Genomic DNA, 14,944 nt, shown 5'->3' with positions numbered 1-14,944 from the left:
AACCCAGTCAATGACACAGGCATCACTCTCCGTTCAACTATCATTATGCATACTGCAACCTGGCAGATTCTGCTAGAAAGCCAACATTTACACTTGAAAAACTATTTTGCTAGCTATTTATTTCATGAACAGTCGTGAAGGGACTCGAGATTACTTGTCATAGCCTTTTAGCTAGCTCGCTAGGTATTTAAAAACAGCAACAGACTGCATGCGTGGCTGAACTGGCCGTTTAGTTGTCTGAGTCCGACTGATTAAGAAAACATGGTTTGATCACACTATAAGCTCGGGAAACGCAAGATGACCTTTGTAGCCAACTGATTAAATAAATAAATATATACACGGCATGTCAATTCCATATGAAATTGACTTGTTAACTTGATGTGTCCACACCAAATAATCCCAAAGAATTGGTTCGCAATTCAAGTTTACATGGGGAGACAGTCAGACCGCAAAAAAGAACTAACGAGTGAAAGAGAACGGTGCACTTACTGTATCTCCACTTCTCCGTCGTTAGCATTTCTCTCCTTGCCTTCTAACCACTTCGCTCAACCACGTATGCAGTTTTTAATGTAAAAATCCACTTTAAAATAACAAAGACCAACCCCCAAGTAAACAAGAAAAAGAGAGCAGTCTTCTGAAGAGCACCACGCGGTAATATAATCCTGGGACGTATGGGACGTATGTTGGTGCAATGAACGGATTGCTTATATGAAGAGAAAACTGTATCTATATTTTTTTTAATCGAGCTCGATAATCTCCTTAAAAAAAGTAATTAGAGATTTATTCAAATGTCAACTTGCATGTTCTCTCAACAGTCCCCAGAGCCGAGGCAGGTTCGGTAAGGACTTCTTTCTTCTCTGGTCCCCTTCTCTGTCACGCTTCTGCCCTCTCGCTCACTCACAGGTTGGTCGCGAGGATTTTCGGATTCATTCGGCAATACTCGCTTCAGTACGGAATTTGTCTATTCTTTAGTATTTGTTCGGCGTTCCAACCTTGTGATAGGGACCTATGATATACTCAAATTCTAATGATATAAAACAATAATAACAGAACAAAAAATCCATAACATTCCATTCGCATACAAAGAGTGGGTTTAAGCAAAGATTTTAATTGTTTTAAAAACGTTTACCTCTCTGTTTTGTGTAGGTAGCAGCCATGAAAGGGTTTATGAATGTATTTGTTTTTAATTCATATGTACCATACAGTGACAGGAAAGACAAGTCTGGTCTAAACTTGACCTTCATGATTCCTTAACCAAAGATCACATTTGCCACAATGGCCTACAGTAGGCTATTGAAGTGGGAGTGACATGGGAGACAGGATATGCTGGTAACAGGCTTTGTGAGCAAGGGAATGTGGAGGGCTCAGTGAGGGTTCTGCATACATCCTGGTCATTTGTGCTTGAGCACTCAAGCGGCACGTCTGAGCCTGCAGGGCTGTGTCACTGTGACCCCCAGTAATGAGGGCCTGAACGATTTTTAGGGTACTGACAAGTCTCACCACCTGTTTTGGCTTCCACCCTCACTACCACCAATCATTAATTTCATGACTGGACCCCCTGTTTCTGGGTAACACCCGTCTAACCTTCCTGTAGATGACGTTTACAGATTAATTTACTTAGTCATAAATGTCCCATGGAACTGACCTGTCAGAGAAAAAAATCCACTTCACATCAAAATTAGCACTGTTGTTTTGTATCATGCCATGTGTACCACAGTGAATATACAAATGTGAACCGTATTCATAAAATAAGTGCATATGAAAGGCAAATTAATTTTATTCTTGAAGGTCATCTGTGTGCATGTCATTGAGATAACATCTATGTGGGTGTCTGTGAAGACTTGAGCTCTTGTGCTTGCACTGTAGCTTGTAAATATGGTTCAACACAACAAGTCACCACTTCAGTAACATCACTACTTCATTTTAAAGATTCGCATTTGTCAGAATAAAGTTGTGAAGATCATTTATATGCAAAGTCCTGTCTTTCAAAGGCAGCCAAGGAAATAAAATACCAGTAGGCAAACCCATTTTGTATCACCTTGTTTGATTTACACTGTAATGTATCACACCTGTATTATGTGTTGTGTGTGATGAGTTTGCAACTACAGTACTTGTTAATGTACTTATCCTTAACCACAATAGGATTACTGGGAGTGGAAACTAATGTTTATAAAAACATGGAAAGTTGGTCATGTTATTGACAAATATGCTTTTTATAAATAAGTCCTACATTCAGTAAAATACAGATTTCTTACTTCCTTATCATGTATAATTCTCTTTTGGTCCGGTTCTGATGTGCAATCTTTAGACTAGACTAACTGACTACAAGGTCATACCCCATGTAAAATGCTTGGCATTTTACGGAAAGAATTAGCTGAAGTTCTACATCTAGAATTTTAAATGTTTACATGACGCACAGCATTCAGTTACTAAAAGAAAACCTCAAGCTAGAGAGATTGCACAAATACTCGACAACTCAACAAGAGGAAACAGACGCCCTTGAAGGTCCCTGGAGCCACAACAAACACATGGAAAAGACAGTGGAAAAGGGAAAGCGGAGAAGGACAAGACAGAGTAATGGCAAGAGAGTGCTGGGTTGGAATAGGATGAAGGATACATAAGCCCTTGTTGAGTTGGCAACTCTGAAAGGAGCCCTTGGTTATTCAGAAGGAGGGGGGTTGGAATCAAAGGCAGAAAATTCCAGCAGAGGAAAGGGGTATAGAACAAGCTGTTGATGGAAAGAAAATCCCCCTCTGTGGACCTCAGGGTGGGGAGACCCTTGAGGACAAGGATCCAAGGTGGTAAAGGCGACAGCACAAATTGTTTCATAATCTTCAACACAGCTGCGGAGAGTTTCTGTGTTCTGCTTTGGCAAAGGTTGCACTTCTTATGTTGGTCACCCAAACTGAATAGTGTTTTAACCATTGACAACATGATGTCTATATCATGGCTTTGGACCACAGGAGTAAAGTTGGTACCAGCTATCCATCTGCAGGTTGTTTACTCCAGAGAGTGTTGATGAATGTGATGGGTAGGCTTCATCTTTCTGTTTCTTCCTGTCATTGCTGTCAGCGTTTCCACAGCAGATTGGGTTCCTGGAGTCATCGCTCACAGGCCAGCGCTGGGGGAATCTGCTGTTTCACCAGCACGGATTGGGCCATCAGACAAATGGATATTAGTTAGTTAATTTTTAATTCTTTGAAGGGCGGGGGCCATGTTTTTCATGGTTGGAAGGAGCACTAATGGGTCCGGATTAGGTATCATGAGCGGATATCTGGGAGCAGCCCCTGGGAATGCTGTGTGTAGGCCTCTCCATTGAACACCATTAAGGGTCTTACAGTGAGAGGCAAAAAGCCACTCGAAGACAGACTGTCCAGCTATTGACCTTTCCCAGTCAAGATGGAGGCCCTAGTTGAGGGAATATTGAGTGGATGCTGAGAGCAGTTCATTAAACCAGGGAGAAAGAGAAAAACATTGGTGTAGATTATGTCTGTGCTCTATCCAGCACAGCCAGACACATAGATTTCTGTCTCCTACATTGTCCCAAGATCAAACAGCAGGATCATTGTCTCAAAGAGAAGCTGATTGCAAGGCTGAATATATTATGGTTTTGTAGATTGTGCAGTGTACAAAAGACAATACTTATTGTTAATGTACGTGACAAACCTTAATTTGAAATGTCATCCTTCCCAAGTGCACATCACGCCAACTCACTGGACGGACAGACTGGAGCGCCCTGTCAGGGCATGTTTTCCTTGACCAGCTAAAATGATTTCCTTGAATTCAGTGGGAATGAGGGTGATGATTGTTTTTATTGACTCAGATGTTCCATTAGGGAAGGAGCGGGTGCTGGTAAACAGCTCCTGACAGCCGCTCAGAGCTGGACGATGATGTGCTGTCGCCAGACCTCACGCCAGGGTCATTAGCCAGCCTCCATTACTGCCACAATGCTCAATGTCCCTCGACTGTGACAGGTACGCGGACAAAATTGAGGTTTATCCTCCCATCTTAGTCCCTGGTCTGAGCTACATGGAGGGGATGGAGAGCATGTTTGGAATTCACAAGAGGCAGTGGAGGAAATAAAGGGAAATCTGAGGAAACGTGAAGCTGACACGTGTGTTGGTTTCTTAATTTCCTTGGCTGACAACAACCAACAAAATGGCCTCAAAATTCAATTACGTTTGAATTCAAAGCATGCAGCACATCTACAGCAAAACATTGGATGTTTAACAAACTCACACATCAACATTCTCCCTCTATCTCTCTCTCTCCCTTTTCCTGTTTTGATACACTGAATGGTACCATGTGATGTGAAAGGAAAGTGAGGCCATTTATCCATTTCAGAGAGCTTCATTAACACTACTTGATGTTTACTTGTCATGGGAAAAACAAATGTAATTGATTTTAACACTACCTTTAGGAGCTAACAATGGAATGTGAACAAAGTGCTATGAACTTGGTTATTTATCTATGAATATACCAGGAGGCTTTGAGGTTCCTGAATTCTTCATAACTTTATTACATTCACATTTCCCATAAGTTGTACTGCACTGTAGCTGTATCTCAAAAGCATATTTGAGATTGATAAAGAGAAACATGGATGTATACAAGTGAACAAACACAAACTTAGTGGATGAATCACACCTGCACACACTTGTACAGGCCCACACACACACACACACACACACACACACACACACACACACACACACACACACACACACACACACACACACACACACACACACACACACACACACACAGGAGGAGACACCCCATAGCAGAACTGTTGATTACTTTCCACCTGTCTGCCAGCTTCTCTTACAGATAGAGCTGTGTGTTATGGGGTTGTGATTTCTGCCCCTTTATAATCTGCTTCCTCACTGTCCTTTCTCCATACATCATGGAGAAAGGACTCCTCCATGCCCCTCACCCCCATCCCAGCCTCGTCCCCCTGGCTAGGCCCAGAGGGATCGGTGGGACCTAGCCAGGCCCAGGGCCGCTGCAGCACGGCAGCTTTAATTTCACGCTTTGTTAATATCCCCTCGGTCTGTCTCTGTGCTTGTCCTGGTCTGTGCCTTCCTCCCTTCTTCTGCCACATCCCGGGTCAAATCTATCCTGTCTGCCCTCTGGCAGTCTCATAGGCCGTGCCTCAGGGAATGCCCCCCCCCCCCTCTCTCTCTCTCTTGCTCTCCCTAATCACTTTATCTGCCTTTATCTTTCGTCCTCTCTTTCTATTTCTACAGCTCTCCCTTGTTGACTCTCTCTCTATCTTTCCTTCTTTCTCTCTGGCTCTTGCTGTCTCTCTCTCTCACTCATTGACTATCTCATTGGTTCTTCTGTGTCTGTAGTTCTCTAGCACCATGCCTTTTTTGGTCATTTATGTTTCCACTGATAGAATATATTCCATCCGTTATGCCTCCTTTGTCTGGATCAATCACCTTCGTTTTATGTCTACGCTTTCTTCAACCCAGATTACTGTTTGTATCTCACACTGCATTTCCTATTGTCAGCCTGATGGCCTTTTCTTATTGCCTATATCTCTCACCCAACTTTCACAGTCTATTGACTACTGATTTCTATACAGTAATTGTGTTGTGTTCCTTGTGTCTTGTGATGCTCCAAGAAGCTGAAACAACACAGCAAGCACACAATTGTGTAACCATGGTTGCCAAGATGGAGTGTGAATGCCTGGTTGGAGAGAAAGAACAACATTTTGCCTTCCCTTTCTTCAAAGCTCAAACAGTCCCTTTTCATGCCAAATACATTGGCCCCTATTGTTACAAATGGGTCCTTCTGACAGGTTATGTGTGTGAGACAAAAAGAACGGAATAGCAGCCACATGATAAGGAAACCAAAAGAAGCTCTGCTTAAATGAGGGTCTTGTTTCCTAGAGGAGTAACGTGTAACAGAAGCTCGTGGAGAGTGAAGTAGAGGGGTCTCCTGTGGGAGGGCATCGATCTACATTTACATTTTACATTTAGTCATTTAGCAGACGCTCTTATCCAGAGCGACTTACAGCAAGTACAGGGACATTCCCCCCGAGGCAAGTAGGGTGACGTGCCTTGCCCAAGGACACAACGTCAGTTGGCATGACCGGGAATCGAACTGGCAACCTTCAGATTACTAGCCCGATTCCCTCACCGCTCAGCCATCTGACTCCCATCTGAGGATCTGAGGTTAAATAATTTTCTGGCACTGAATACAGGGTTCCTCCTATACCCCCTTCCCCCATGCACATTCTTGCACACACGCAATACGCACACACATAAATTGACTTTTTTGCAAACTGAACATCGTGGGAGGTTTGCATATGCTTATGGATTTCAATGGAAGCAAAGGTTGGTATGTTTATGCACACCTCTGGCTGATCCTATAACATGACCCGAACTGTCCATCTGTTAATCTGACTTCCCTCTTGTTGTTAAAGCATTATAAATGAAATGACACACAAGCAGAATATTGTTTGAGGTTTCCAAGTGTTGCTTGTTGCTAAGAAACCTGCATGAATTACCCGTACCTCCTTCACTATATGATTCATGTTTAGGATCCCTCAATTGTGCACCACAGTGTAGTGTTTCACCCTCAGACTCAGAATGTCTGTGTTGGAATATAATGTATCACTGTGGTTCCACATTAGGACAAGACAGTTATCGAAATACCCCTGCACTTACTGTACAAAGGGACCCTGATTCATGGAAGGAGAGAGTGATGGCACAGCCAATACAATATCCAATGTGGGACCAAGAAAGGTATTTATCTTGAGTACAAAATAGATACTGTCTGCTTGGAGAGCACTCTTCAACAGCACACAGCTCCACAATCTCTCAGTGTATTCTGTTTAGACTGATTAACCTAAAGATGGCCCGGCAGGTTGAAATATGACAGTTTATGGTCTTACCCACAGTGAGGAGGTACAGTATTCAACGTTATTTTGAGATGAGACTGGGACTGGAGCAAGGTGACCCTTCTGTAATATATGGGCTCTGCCTGCCAAGGCCTTACAGCAAGACATTTGTCTTCACCATCCTCTCAGCATAAGGTTGTAAGAATCAGGTTATCAGTCCCGTCTTTGTGGCATGAACGGCACAAAAACACAGATTACCTGTTCAACATAGCTTACTGTCTGAGATGCAGCTGGCCACACACATGCAGACAGACACATGTGGAGACCCACAGAAACCCAATTGCAGACATACTCACACACACACACACACACACACACACACACACACACACACACACACACGCACAGATAGAGACAAATACACATCTTACCTGACGTTATCTGTGGAGCAAGCTGAGTGAGAGGCTTCAGGCCTGACAGGTGACTTTGGACATCCACTGAAAAACAAAGAAAAATGTCAGTTAGAAGTGGAGGACATCTGTATTTATGATTTATGATTCATACATCACCATACTGAAAAATCACAGTGTCACAACCAAACTTTATCAAACCCTGGAGCATTTAAACACAATTTGGGCCGCTTTCTATCTTTTTTCTTTGTGCAGTGCTGCTGACATAGACAATCCACTTGGTCTCTCAATAGCCTTGAGATGACAGTTGGATGATCAAACATTGATACAGACAAAATTGCTGTTGCATAACCTTGAATATGTACAATTCCTATAAAATAATGAATATAACAAGCATGCCCACCCCACGCTAGTATATTTCTATAACAGTGATTATGCCTCTCCAAAGATCATGACCATAACATTGCGTTGGAGGGATGGTGACAAATTTATTATTTGCGCAATCCGAGATCAGCTTTGCTAGCAACCACAGCTTTAGCTCCAGTTGCCAGTTTTACTGAAGGTTGAATTCAATGGATTATGGAACAAGGTAACTCTACACAAAAGGATACAAATCTCAAACAAGACTAGAAAGCTTGCTGTTGAGTGGCTTTCTCTCCAGTAAAGTAAATGGACACATATACTTGTAGGGCCACAGTATGTATGGACAGGGGTTAAACACTGTACGGGGGCTGCTGAGTTCCCTCCTTAAAAGGATTAGACCTTGATCTGTTGTTTGTGTCTGTCTGACCAGGGAGCACCCGACTTAGGACGAGTTCTCAGGACGCACACACACAAATAACAAAAACTGGCATGTGAACACGTACACACACTTACCCTCTCTGACTCGGTTGGCCTGAATCTTTTCAAAGAACTTGAGAATCCGAGCAGTCGTCAAACGCACAGTGTGTGGGTGTTGTCTGGAAAGCACTCAGGCCAATCATATTTTTTATTACTCATTTAAATACATTGTCTCAAAGGTGAAGCTTCTACCAAGTAAATTCTTTGTATATTATCTCTTGGCACTTTTTTGTCGGCTTTTACTAAAATAATCCATCTCATGAAGGCAGACTACCTACAAAACATAGTTCCTTTGTCTCTCAGCAGTCTCTAGTCTTCCGGGAGTACAACGGTACTTAAGAAAGATTTGTTGGATCCAATGTTAGTTTATTTCCTCCAGGAACACAATGACACTTATTGAGGGACTTGTTGCACTTGTTGGTTAGTTCTAACTGATTTAACTACTTGTCCTCGCTTTGAATTATATTATTGTTGCTTGCTTTCCTACAGATACACTCTTGCACTTTTGAGGTTCATGTTGTTTAATTTGTAATTTTACATGCTTTTATGTTTCTTCCCATTGGCACTTATTTGCTTTTCACATGTATGCTTCATGTTTAGCTACCCACAATGTTTTTGGAGATATGTAATTGTTTATTATCATTGAACTATGCAGTTTTGTAAAGCTCTCTCTTGGAAGTCGCTTTGGATAAAAGCATCTGCTCAATGAATAAATGTAATGTAATGTCAATGTAGTGTATAGTAGGATATACAGTAACATTATGTGGTTAGATAACTTCTAAAGTCCCTCATGAGTCGTACTCTCCATTTTGCTAGAGTTAAAGTGTTGCTTTCCTAGACTCTTGTGTATGTGAGGCGCTAGCACTAGAAACTAGGACAACAGAGTGACACTTTGGAGTCATGTAAGACACATAAGAAGCTTGGACGAATCTCATTAAATGTAGCTTCCTGCTCCCTCATGGCCTGAAGTGGCCAACAAACCGAGAAACCTCCCAGGTTGCCAGCCAAACCCAGGCCTCTTTCTCATCCTCCCTGCCCTAGGTCATAGGCCTCAACACAGTCATGATAAGCTTTATTTACTCCATAAACACCATTATGTAAATTGTCTTTGAGGGTAAAAATCCTATAATGGCGGGCTTGCAGATGATAAAGACTGGTGAAATGGCTGTGATTTGCTTATCAAGAGGTTTATGTGCACAAAGAAGTGACTCAGAACTAATTGAATGGCAGCTCAATGTTATGCATGTCTGCAGTAATTGAACCAATGACATATTGATCTTTGGGTTAATGAAGACAAAGCCTGTAGGAGATACCCTTTATATACGCTATGGTGAACACATCCTACTTACTCTATGTCCAATGGGTGAATATGGAATGTGCATTTGATTTTGGAAGTATGACTTTAGAAGAAAAGCCTTGGACATCTACAACTTGCACCCAACAAGTCACTGTCCCTAAATGATAGTTATGGCAGACCACAGTAGAGGATGTCATCTTCACCATCTCACATGTTGTGTCTATGGGCCTGACTTTCACACAGCAAAGCTTTGCAGTGACTTCACTGTTACAGTGAGCGGCCCGCCATCTGCTGATGAGAGTGTCTTCGGAGCAGCTGAAAGACATCCGTGTAGCTATCTAGAAAGGAAGCAGGAAAGACACATGAGTCATCGGGTAAGTGATGAGGCTTTTAGCAAGGATCAGACCCTGGCTTAGCACCCTTGCCCTGCCACCTGGATGGTCTGTCACTCCACTGAGGGCACGATCTTCACACACTACAGCACCACAGTGACACCAGTCACATAACACGGCCTTATGTCACCCCTTTGTCCACAACCGCCTGAACATTAGACATCTGACACAAGCACTTTAAGTGATGAGGCAGAATCTTGATCATGACTAAACTAAAGTCCAACTGACTGTTCGCTCTCTTTCTCTCTCCTCAACTTGTTGTTCCTCAGTTCTCTTTAACCCCACCTTTCTCTTTTCTTTCTCTCTCTTTTCTATTCTGTGGAAAAGGAATATGAAAATAACCAGAACAGTTTACATATGACCCAGTTCATATGTCAATTTAGAAAGACAGTGTTTGTGAGCTGTATTGATCACTTTTCTTCCCACCCTGAAAGCAAAGACAGTTTCTGAAGGTTTTACAGTCTGTCTTCACTTGACAGGTAATCAATGTTAAAATAACAATAAAAGTAACTGTAAGCAAGCTCTTCCACATAAACAGACAGCCTGCATACATACTATGGGGACATACCGGACATCTGACATGGACATGAGTATCATATGACAGTTGGATCTATATAAAGTACCAAAAAATATATCAATACAATTTAAAATACAGATTTCTTTGATCATATCTGTGTTGACAGAGCTGTTAAAAAAACGAGTTGTCTTGTCTTGAATCCAGAAATATCATTTGAGGCCCAGTCTTGAATAATGTGATGTGTTTGCCTACAGTCTGTGCCTTTTTCACAAGTACAGAGACAGTTCTGGTTGCTTCTTCACACCCACAGTGTTTCAAGAAGCAAAGGCAGCACGTTTATGGCTGACTGATCCTTTCATCTACTGTAGCTGCTGTTCGATGTGACTCAATTCGGACAACTTCAGTCCCATCCAGCTGGTCATTACTGTAGGTGGACACAGAAACGTTGTTAAGTATCAACATCTTTCAAAGGGAAATCTTAACAAGGTGACCCACGGTTATAACTAAAATGGATGACCAAACCAAAGTGTACGAAGGAGTTCTGTTCATTCTCTGTTTCATGGAACAGTCTCTCAGTCTCAAAACCCAGCTTCCCACGCAGGAGCTGCCCAATCAAATGAACCCTGCTGTCATTTTGTGCAGGGTAATTCCTGTAAACCCTCATTACAGGACAACATGCAATTTAATGGGCTTTTTAGGGGATATTAATTCTTCCCACAACTGAGAGAAACGTTTGTGAATTGCTTTGTCTTCCACTGTCAGTGTGTCAGTCTCCCAGTCCTCTTGGAACTAGACTTGCCATTTCAGGTGAAACTAATATTGTGTGTGATAAGAGGGTATTGTAGTTACACGAAGAAGTGGCCTGACTGCTTTGAAACAACAAAAAAAAGGAAAGATTCTCAAACTATGATGTGCTCTGGCATTTAGATGAGACTGGGAAGAGTGTGAATTGGGGATAAATACAATAACTTGCAGTTCACACGTTAAAGATCCGTCACCAGCTGGTTGGTTTCTCACAGAACTCACTTCCACTTGACAGACCACTGATGACAATCACGTGCCACTTCTGTTTCCATGGGAACTCATATGTGACTTCCGTTTATGGCTGATTATCAGTGTTTGAGAGGAGTCACCCTGGAGGAGTGGAGAATTTAGCCAAAAATTACCCTTCTAATACTGATTATTTTAATTTGTCAGTTAAGGCAGTTGCTTCAAAGCCTTTGTCTCTGTCGAGTTTTGCCATGGATTAGAAGCATGTTGTTTGGTTAAAGAAGGGTTTCTGTGTGTCACCGCATGATTCCAGGATGCAATGTTGAGACGAGAGAAAAGACAGGCGAGGCTCTGTGGTTATGGTACATTGTTGAAAGACATGAATGTATCAAAGTAGACTCCTATGACAGCCTGTTGTGATCTTGTTACTGTACAGAGAAAGCAAAACTGATTTTAGAGTAAGGGCTTATTGGAATACCAGTCTTACCTCAACACTGTTTTAAAGGGGGACTGTTTCGTATGAAAATATTTTCATATATTTTTCACCCGCTTCACTATAAAAAATGTAAGCGGTTTTCGTGTTTCTTGTGTATAATTCTGCCCTCACTCTGGCTCTGGTGGTGGTAAAATCCCATGTGTGTTCCGAAGAGTTCGATTTTTCTTTTCCTTGGATTCCTCCCCTCCTCTGTATTGTACAAGGCTTCTTCCCAGAAGCCAGCTCTTTCATGGCATGGCAATCCTCTCCAGATTCCTCTATTCGGTCTTGGTGAAACCCGCGGTTGGACCCGCCGCAATCCAAGGGTGGTGCCGTGGCCACCATCCAATCCTTGGCTAGCCAGAATCTGCAAGTCTTTCCAGTAACCGTGGTAATGCCAGGAGAAAAGGGGAAGAGAGGTGATGGAGAGATGGCAAAACAAGAGGAGGCAAAAGCGGAGCAGGAGAGGAGGAGAAAAAAGGAGGGTAAGAGGGGGTGAATTCTGGAAGTACTTCACTGTGACCTGTACCCCCCTGTTCGGCTCTGAATGTCTCAATATGAAACAACCCAATTACTGTTGACCCCTGCTCTAGTTCCAAACGCAGCAGTGGGGACTAATTAAAATGGAAAGCACTCGTATTTCCTCTTTGTTCTGATTGTGTGCACTTGTACACAACCGCTCGTGCATGTGTATATGCGTGTGTGAGTATGTGTGCATTTCATACGTGTCTGTGTTACTGTGCACGGCGGAAAACGATTTGCTGGGAGAGCGGTAGGCTGTAGGCGGAGCACAGTGTTCCAAACAAGCTGGCTCGTCCCACCAGTCTCAGCCCTGGGGGCCTGAGGGGGACCAGTCATCAGACTTGCTTTGTGTCTAGCAGTGACAGCAGCATCCAATCCAATCTCTCTTTCATTCACTTATCATCTCCTGCGTCAGGTCTCTATTGTCGGGCCTCAAGAGGGAGTAGTCAGTCCCTGAGCACGCTTGTTTTGGATGCTCGGCTGTACAGTACTGTACCTGGGTTAGAAAATATGTCTACTCAAACAGACAGTATTGTCTCATTTTCCAATCAAAATAATACTTCACAAATAAGGTGTTATCACAAAACAGAGAGGACTGCAAATGTATACAATCGATTACATTTCGGACTTAATCTAGTGGATCACCACTAGATTATTGAATGTTGATGGATTAAGTCATCCTGCACATATATGAAAGCAATTACTTCCTGCTGACTCCCTGATCTGTCTTGGGTTCTCAGCTTGTTTGAAGGAATGATAAATCTGCTCTCTCCATCCACACCATAACTCCTGCTCCCAGCAGATGGACAAGGTCAAGGACGTGATGTGAGACTGCCTTCCATCATAAACATGTACGTTTACAAAATGGGTGAACTGTACATTTCCAAAATGTATTTTGTCTCAGCTTGAACAAGTGTGACCTACAACGTAATCCATACATATTATAAATGTTTACAAAAACTGAAATTGAAAACCTATTTCATTACAGAATGAAAAACTATTCCCTGTTTCTCGCAGACTGAGGCTAAAACTAAGCACTCCCCCATCAGTCAACTTCCTCGTCCAGGTAGTCAGCTTGTTTAATCTCTTCCAAGCCTCCTCATTTTCCAAGGGATGTTGGTCTTAGGGCTTCCCATGCTGACAGGCAGACAGACAGGCAGGAAGGAAGGAAGGAAGGCAGGAAGGCAGGCAGGCAGGCAGGCAGGCAGGCAGGCAGGCAGGCAGGCAGCCAAGCAGGCAGGCAGGCAGGCAGGCAGGCAGGCAATATGGTGGGGTAGGGAAATGGTGGCGAGTGAGAGACAGATCTGGAACAGGCCCATGAAAAGAGAGGCCTTCCACTCATCAGGGAGGTTGCCACATCAGGGCAGCCCACAGACAGCTGGCTGCATCACATGATGCTTTGGGCTTGGCATCCTAATTGGCCCCAGTGCCTCGACCAAGAGAGTGTTGTACGTGTCTGTGTGTGTGTGTGTGTGTGTGTGTGTAGCACAGACTGTACATTACAGTGCTGTAGGTCTGGAAGCTCAAAGCAGCTTTGGTGACCTTTCATGTGTTGCTTCACTGAGTGTGAGTGCACATAAACAAGAGAGGAAACTGTGTTCTTGAATCTGATGAATCAATGTTTATGTGTGTTTGCAAGATGTGCTGTATGGTAGGCATGCTACTTTCGGACACATCATGACTAATATAGGTCAAGAAACACAGCAGGCAGGACTGTGACATGATGCATCGCCATTATCTGAACCTCAGTGTAACATAATGTAATCATTTAACTCTCTCTTTTCTACCCAAAGCCACGTACAATGGTGGGAAATTGAACCTGTGACCATTTCTTCAGCCAATTGTTCTACTGCTGACCTATACTATCACATATATAATGGGGCTAATTAATGTTTGTCATCATGTCCTCTCTCAAGCTGCCCTGGACATGGCAACATAATGTCATAATGTCTGGTCAGTATGTATGTTAACCAAACTAAACCACCCATAAACTGCTCCAGACCCAAAAGCAGCAAAATATTATGAACGTTTCTACATCCCTCAGCAACGGTTAGAGTACTCTGTGTGTGTGGGGCAGAGTCAAGGCCCCCAATGCTTGCTCGATCTCTGAGGACCCTGCAGGGAAGCTGTGGGCAATAATAGCAAGCTTAACATGGAGTAATGTTGACTGATTGGAAAAATAGTCTGAGACTTGCCCGGAATTGGAAGTATATAGTGGACCAATTACCCCTGCGGTGATGGTGATACAGAGTGTTGGCTATAGAGTGGGGTTCCTGCTGTAATTGATGTTGCTGGGCTGCTGCCAAAAGGGCTGCAAGCATGTATGCCACAGAGACAGCTGTTCTAATAGAGCCTGCCAGGGGTCACACTGGAGAGTTCTGACCAGAGTACTCATGACCTGCACTGCTAGTGCGAGAACCACAACTCCTCTGATGACCATGATCTTTCTCTATTGCTGCTGTTCCAGCATCTTCTCTCCTCCTCTTCCAGGCTTCACTCAGGGCTTGACCTCTTCAAAGTTTTGGTTTCAGAAACGACGTTATGGTATAGGTAACATAATGTTAAGGTTATGCAATTTTTGGGGCAAGTCTCTCCTGAGACATTTAAGATATTTTGTCAGATGTTTTGTGTTGTTCTCTGGTTGAGTAAGCTCT

The 14,944-nt window shown here is 43.1% G+C and overlaps 1 protein-coding gene across 1 annotated transcript in view; it reads right to left on the bottom strand.

Annotated features, from left to right (window-relative positions):
• The window catches only part of LOC134036861 (receptor-type tyrosine-protein phosphatase F), a 111,293-nt gene extending 110,433 nt beyond the window's left edge, over window positions 1-860 (bottom strand). Inside the window, exon 1 of the mRNA XM_062481995.1 lies at window positions 490-860. The gene's annotated coding sequence lies outside the window, so the exon portion shown is untranslated. The remainder of the gene's footprint in view (window positions 1-489) is intronic.
• Window positions 861-14,944: the final 14,084 nt, after the last annotated feature.

Source organism: Osmerus eperlanus, chromosome 16 (assembly GCF_963692335.1).
Source record: "Osmerus eperlanus chromosome 16, fOsmEpe2.1, whole genome shotgun sequence".
In the NCBI taxonomy this organism is placed as follows: Eukaryota; Metazoa; Chordata; class Actinopteri; order Osmeriformes; family Osmeridae; genus Osmerus; species Osmerus eperlanus.
The sequence above is the reverse complement of the archived record's forward strand: the minus strand, read 5'-3'. Positions and strand labels throughout refer to the sequence as shown.